Source organism: Phascolarctos cinereus, unplaced genomic scaffold, assembly GCF_003287225.1.
Source record: "Phascolarctos cinereus isolate Bilbo 61053 unplaced genomic scaffold, phaCin_HiC Scaffold_2;HRSCAF=192, whole genome shotgun sequence".
Taxonomy (NCBI): Eukaryota; Metazoa; Chordata; class Mammalia; order Diprotodontia; family Phascolarctidae; genus Phascolarctos; species Phascolarctos cinereus.
The window spans coordinates 267,104,325-267,111,426 of NW_027555625.1; the positions used below are offsets into that span (position 1 = coordinate 267,104,325).

The 7,102-nt window shown below is 40.9% G+C and overlaps 1 long non-coding RNA gene across 1 annotated transcript; it reads right to left on the bottom strand.

The window, feature by feature from the left end:
- Positions 1-494: 494 nt before the first annotated feature.
- On the bottom strand, positions 495-5,929 carry LOC144455624 (uncharacterized). The gene is made up of 2 exons (XR_013484343.1): positions 5,819-5,929; positions 495-892 (listed from the first exon to the last, which is right to left on the bottom strand). It is a non-coding gene; the product is annotated as an uncharacterized LOC144455624 (long non-coding RNA).
- Between the last annotated feature and the right edge of the window lie 1,173 nt (positions 5,930-7,102).

The following is a 7,102-nucleotide window of genomic DNA, read 5'->3' on the forward strand; positions in this document are numbered from 1 at the left end:
GAGCCATGTATTTTATTAGTACCTATGCAATGTCAGCACATGTAGAGAGAGGTTCCCAACACATTGGATGGACTCCCTCAGGAGAATTTATGGGAGGAGACGGAAAAGAGGATGAGAAGGTATGAATGGGTTGCAATCTGCTCTTTTAGAGGAAGTACTCATATTAGTGAAATCACAGATTCTTGGAAATAACAAAATACAGTATCCAGGTAAGGAGGGAAGAGAGCCCAAATGAAGTTAGTGGCTAAGGGAGGAGAGAGAACTACATAAATGCAAGAGATGTTGTCCAGACAGAATTGATAAGACTTTGAAATTGATTAGACCTAGGAACTGACTGAGAGGAGAGAGTCAAGGATGACTTTGAGGTATTGCATGTAGGTGACTCAGAGGATAGTGTTATCATCAATAGAAACAGAAAAATTTGGAGGACAAAAGGTTTAGGCCCGAAGATGATCAGTTCTGTTTCAGACAAACTGAATTCAAAATACCTATAATCTAGTCAACAAGCATTTATTAAGCACTTACAATATGTCAGGCCCTATGCTAAGCACTGGGAATACAAATATAAACAGAAATACAACCTTGGCCCTCAAGGAGTTTACATTCTAATAGAGGAAGATAATACATAAAAATAAGTTGAAAGGCAGGGGAGTACGGAGATGGGGGAACTGGTGTAGGAGCACGGGAAAGTCCTGTAGAGAAGAATGTAGGTTGGCCTGAGTCTCCTCCCTAAAATGGAGGCTCTGGGAAGTACCAGGCAATCGGGGGGAGAGGCCACAGGGGCAAAAGGTCCTTCCAATACAAGAAGTAGCTCAGGGATAGAGCGAGTTTCCAGGGTGAAGAAGTTTCAGTGGCATAGCAGATAAATTCCTGTAGAGAGGTAGAGTGCAACCTGGGGAGAAATGAAAATAAATCATTGAAGAGGTATCTGTCAGTCAATGAGCATTTATTAAGCATCAACTATGTTCCAGGTACTGTACTAAATGCTAGTTGATAAAGTGGGACTGAAATTTAGGAGAGAGATTAGGAAAGGACATATAGATCCTGGAGACATCTGCCCAAAATAATGTTTGAACCCCCAGAAGCAGGTAAGATCACCAAGGGAAGGAATGTAGAGAGAAAGAAAAGAGGGACTAGGAAGGCACACTGGAGTATGCCTAATCTAAAGAGGGAGAGTATGGATAATAATCTGCAAAAGAGATTGAGAAGGATTGGTCAGATAGGTAGGAAACTAGGGGAAAGCAATGTCAGTCACAAAAGCCAAAAGAAAAGAGAATATCTAAGAAAAGGGAGTGCTGTAGATGGGTCAGGAAGGATGAGGGCTAAGAAAAGGACATCAGATTTAGCAGTTGAGATCACTGGTAACCTTATGGAGAACAATTTCAGTTGGGTGGTAGAGTCAGAAACAAGGAAATAATTGATGGACAGAGCTGCCATTGGAGATGGGAAGGAATGAGATCAAGGAACAATTAGGAGGATCAGCCTTGGCCAGGGGAAGGGCCACCTCTTCTCCAGATACAGGCATGTTTCTGAATGTTAGAGGGGTCTGAAGTGTATGACATATGAGAAATGAGGTACATGAGAGATGAGGGAGCTCTGGATCACAATTATCTCAGAGAAATAGATGGCCCAGACATCTGCTAAGAGGAATGCTTTGGGATGGCATTAAGGGCTTAAGGTGAGAAGAGAAGATTTGGAACAGCCCCTGAGGGGATTGAGGTGGTTGCAACAGAATTTCTGTAAGTCCTCAAGCACCAGAGGAGTTGGGATGGAGAGGAAGATTGGCAGCCAGGTACTGAACTCTTTGATACAACTGACAACTATATAACACCAAGAGCCAATTAAGAAACAGTAAAAAATTGCCATGCAATGGTAAAGGCCAAAATGAGATCAAAAACCAAAATAATACTCAACTAAGTTTGCATCCTCTAGCAGTGGTCAGCATTCTGGTCAGTAGTGTGGGAGAAGGCTGAGGGGGGGCATTTAATAAATGGTTAAGGATTGGTAGGGCAAGAATGACAAGAGGTCAAGGGGGTCAGAGGTGAACAATGGGTGATAGACTGAGAGAATAGGGAAAGCACAGAGGAATTTCAGTGACTGCAAAGAATAGATGTAGACGGAATAGGCTAGCATGAAAGAAGAAATGGAATTATTATCTGCAAAGGGAATTTCAGGATTCACAATCATGGAGCCTGTGTAGTTATAGGTGAGGATGAGCTGTAAAGTACAACCTTATAGCTATCTCTGCGGGTGATGGAGGTAAACTGAAGATGTAAGTCATAGGAGCTGAGGAAGTTGATGAAGTGGGAAGCCAAGATGTTTGAAGGGACATCAATCTGTACATTTAAGTCCCCAAGGATGAGGGCAGAGGTTAAGGTAGAAAGGAATATTGTGAGCTAGATAGTGGACTCCTTGAGAAAGAAAGGAGAGTGTCCTGGAGGCTGGTAGATTATACAAATAGATGGAATAAACTTCGGAAGAGGAGAAGGTGCTGAATTATGGTGGCAGAAGGAAGATCGGGTCATTGCAGTTCAGTGCAGGAAGGATGCCATCTCTTTCTTATGCTCCCACATACTGGGGGACATGAGAGGAGCAGCTGTGTGCCAGACACTGTACTTGGTACTAGAGAGACAAAGAGAAAAATGAAACAGCCCCTGCCCCCAGAAGGTTACATTTCAGAGAAAGATCTAGGCTTGTAAGGAGCCAGAAAAAGTGTGAAAAGAAGACATCTAGGATAAAGGGAAAGTTGTTAACAATAGATAATGACAACAGCGTACTTAGAAAAATCCCAGAGTCAGCAAAGATACTAATCAAGATGATTAATAGCTATAGCAAGATTTCAGGATACAAAATAAATCCACAAAATCAACAGCATTTCTCTACAAGAATAACAAAAAACAAGAAGAAATTTTGAGAGATTCCATCAAGATAGCTACAAAATATGGAAAGTATCTGGGAGTAAATCCACAAAGAAATACACAGAATATTTACATAAATACAACTAAAAACACTCCTTATAGAAATAAAGGGAGGTTTAAATAATTGGACAGAGATTCACTACTCATGGTTAGGCTGTGCTGATATTATAAAAATGACAATACCACCTAAATGAATTTACAAATTTAGTGCTATACTAACCAAATTACTGAGGTGATTCTTTTAAAAAGAACTAGAGAAAATAATAACAAAATTCATTTGGAAGAACAAAAGATCTAGAGTATAAAGGCAAATAATGAGAAAAAGTGTGAATGAAGGAGGTGTAGCAGTACCAGATCTCAAACTATATTAATAAATTAGTAGCCATAAAAACTACTTGGTGCTGATCTAAAACAACACAACAGAAAAGTAGGACAATGAAACAGATTAGATGAAAAAGAAACAGAAGCAGTGGAAAACAGTAGTCCAGTGTTTAGTAAGCTCAAAAACTTAAATTACTGAGAGAAAAGACTCCTTTTTGACAAGAACTGCCAGGAAAACTGAAAAGCAGCTTGTCAGAAATCAGGTTTAGACCAGCATCTTATACTATATATCATAATAATAAGCTTAAAATGAATGTGACCCGAATTTTAAAAAAAAGGTTACACCATTTAAAAAAAAATGGAATGGAATGAGATTAGTTTCATCCTCCATCACCAGGGGGTGAATTCTTAATTAAACAAGAGGTAGAGATCATAAAAAATAAAACAGGCAATTTTGACTAGAAAAAAATTAAAAGCTTTTGCAAAATAATATCAAAGAAGATAGAATTAGAAGATAAATGTTAGAGTAGAAAAGTGTTTTCATTAAATACCACTGATTAAAAATATGCAAAGTCTATTACAGCCAAACTGTACTATCCTTTATATCCTAAATATCACCTGGGCCCTTGAGGCTTTTTCTTTACTCAGACTGTTCCCTAAGTCTGGGCTATCTCCAGTTGTCCTGATTGATATCTGGCCACTGGCCCCCAGTGGCTCTGGAGGAGAAAGTGAGGTTGGTAACTTTGCACAGCACTCCCTCACTCAAATCCAATTTAATTGCAAGTCATGTCATCATCTCCCTGATGTCATGGTCTTCTTCGAGAACGAAGGACAAACCACCATCCCTAAGTCTGACATTTCCTTCTTCAGTCTCCTTAGCTATTGACTTCTCACTCATCCTCAAACGTCATATCTTCTATTGCAGGCCTGTATAACATATGGCCTGGCAATAGTTGGTTGCTGAGGGTCACATGACAGCTGCCCAGAATCCTTTGGTGGGCCACAAGTGGTCCGCCAGGCCATATGTTGTGCAGGCCTATTCCACTGGAACGTTCTACATCCCCCTTCGTAAATATTAACCTTCCCCTTTCGTACCTCACATAGAAATTGTTTCATAACTCCCTAATGTGATATAATATTGTATATCATAGTCATGGATGGTCTTACCAGCTCTAAATCCTATGATGTGAGTTGATCTGAGGATCATAGGATATGAATATAGTATTTTAGAACATGGAAAGAATCTTAGAGATGATTTATTTTACCACTCTCCTCATTTTACAGATAAGGAAACTGAGGCCCAGAGAGATGAAATGACTTGCAGTGGGTTACACAGTTGGTAAGTGGCAGAGCCTCGAGTCAAACTTATGTCTTCTGATTCCCAATCCAATGCCCTTTCCTTTCTACCATGGACACTATTAGACAGAAGCTCCCTAAGGGTGGGAACCAAGGATCATCTAATCTTTGTATTTCCCTCTAGCCTAGCAACAGCTCTGCTCACAGATCAGGTGTTTAACATTTATTTGCAGTTATTCACATGCAAAAAAAAAAAATTAACCAATGGCCTGGGTGTAAAACGTGTACTTTATAATTCTACACTGAGTGGAACAATAGTGGAAAACTGAGCTAAATGACCTAGCTTCATGGCAGTCATCCTGGAATAGCCCAAGTTTGCCTGACCCCTTGGTCTATAGACAAGGTTGGGCTAGCAAATATTTAACAACCAGATCTCCTAACAATAAATTTTTAAATTTAATATGCACTATTAACATTTCCTCTTAATTACCTTGCCTTCTGTGTCAGTTACTTTCTGTTTATCCTGTCTATAGTTTGCTTTGCATATATTTATTGGGATGTTGTTTTCCCCATCAGATTATAAGCTCCCTGAGGGCTGGAACTACCTCTTTTTGTATCCCCAGTACTTACTGCGTCCTTGGCACATATTAGGTGCTTAATAAATGTTTATTGATTGATTGATTCTCCATAGATTTCTAAAGTCTACACAATCAATAAAACAATGAATCAGGCCTTGCTTTGTAGCATTTGCTGGTTTCAGATGTGTAAATGCTCATACTGAAAATTTAACAATAAGCTCGCAGATTGAGTAGCTCCAGCACAGCCACTCTACAGCCAATGCCTGGAGATTTAGAAGCTTCCTGGGAGCCTCTTGATCAAGGCAAAAGTACAATTCCCTCTGCCACGGCAGAGCCTTCACTAAAAGGACCAAGTGTGTCAATTGATGCAATAATTTTTATAATTTTACTATATTGACTCTGTTCGAACATACTTTAAATACAAACAATTCTGGGCAGATATTCTAAATTTACTTTGAAATAAAAAATTTTCTTCCTGCTATCTATTTTCTATGCTTTTTACAGATTTTAAAAAATGAACTACAACACTAGTGCAGCTTGGTCCTCCAAGGTAATCTTAAATTCTGTTTCTTCTAGAACTAATAGAACCACCTACAGCCCTGTAAGGCTAAGAAAATAACCTATTGTTGGCTGTTAATTTAAAATAAAGGACTTCCTCTAACCTGAAGCCTCATCCCGGTCCTGGAATTCACAAATTGAAAGTACCTTGTGTCCCTATGGCCTCTCCCTCTGATTGGATGGCTTCTCTCAGAACCTCCATCTAAGGAAGACCCCCAGGCCAGCCGTGTCTCATCTTTCTTCAGGCTGCACTCGACTTTCTCCCCTCTTCCTCTCAATGCCACACCCCACTGTACCCAGTAGCTTCATTTCTACCCATCCCCCTTCAATTTCCTTTTAGGTGTTGTTTTTTTCCTATTAGAATGTAAGCTCCTTGACAAGAATAGTCTTTTTTGTGTGTGTGTGTGACTTGCCCAGAGTCACACAGCTAGTGAGTGTTATGTGTCTGAGGTCAGATTTGAATTCAGGTCTTCCTGACTCAGAATAGTCTTTCTACTTGTGTTTATATTCCCAGAGTTTAGCACAGTGCCTGGCACTTGTGTTTTTGTTTCTGTTTTTGTTGTCAGTCAGTTGTGTCTGACTCTTCCTGACCCCATATGGGTTTTATTAGCAAAGATCCTGGAGCGCTTTGCCATCTCCTTCTCCAGCTCATTTTACACATGAGTAGATGGAGGCCAACAGAGTTAAGTGACTTGCCTAGGGTCACACAGCTAGCAAGTGTCTGAGGCCCAATTTGAACTCAGGTCCTTCTGACTCCAGGGCTGGCACTCTGTGCACTGCACCACCTAGCTACCCTGACGCATAGTAATCACTCAGTAATAATTGTTGACTGCCTGACTTCTCCACAAGGTTCCTGGAAGCCTTCCCCGATATCTCTAGTATTGCTGGAAGGGAACTCTTTTCTGCAGGCTTCCACAGCACTTTGCTCCTCTTAGGGAAATTTGGCACTGTCATTCGCCCTCTTCTGCTTGGTACCCTCTCCACTCTAGGTTTTAGTGACACTGCTCTCACCTGGCTCTTCTAATTGTCTGACTAGTCCTTCTCAGCCTCCTTGGCTGGATCTTCAACTAGGTCACATCCACTAACTATTAGTGTCCTGGAGAGCTCTGTCCTGAACCCTCTTCTCTTTCCTTCTATACTATCTCACTTGGTGATCTCATCAGCTCCCATGGATTCATTATGGTCTTTACGCTGATGATTCCCAAATCTTCTCCGGCCCTAGATTCTCTCCTGACCTCCAGTCTCACATCTCCCACTGCCTTTCAGACACCTTGAACTGGATGGCCAGCAGACATCTTAAACTCAACGTGTCCAGAACTCAACTCATTCTCTTTCCCTCCAACCCTCCCTATTACTGTTAAGGGCACCATTATTCTCCCAGTCACCCTGGCTGCAAAGCCCTCCACTCCTCACTCTCTCTCCCCCGGCCCC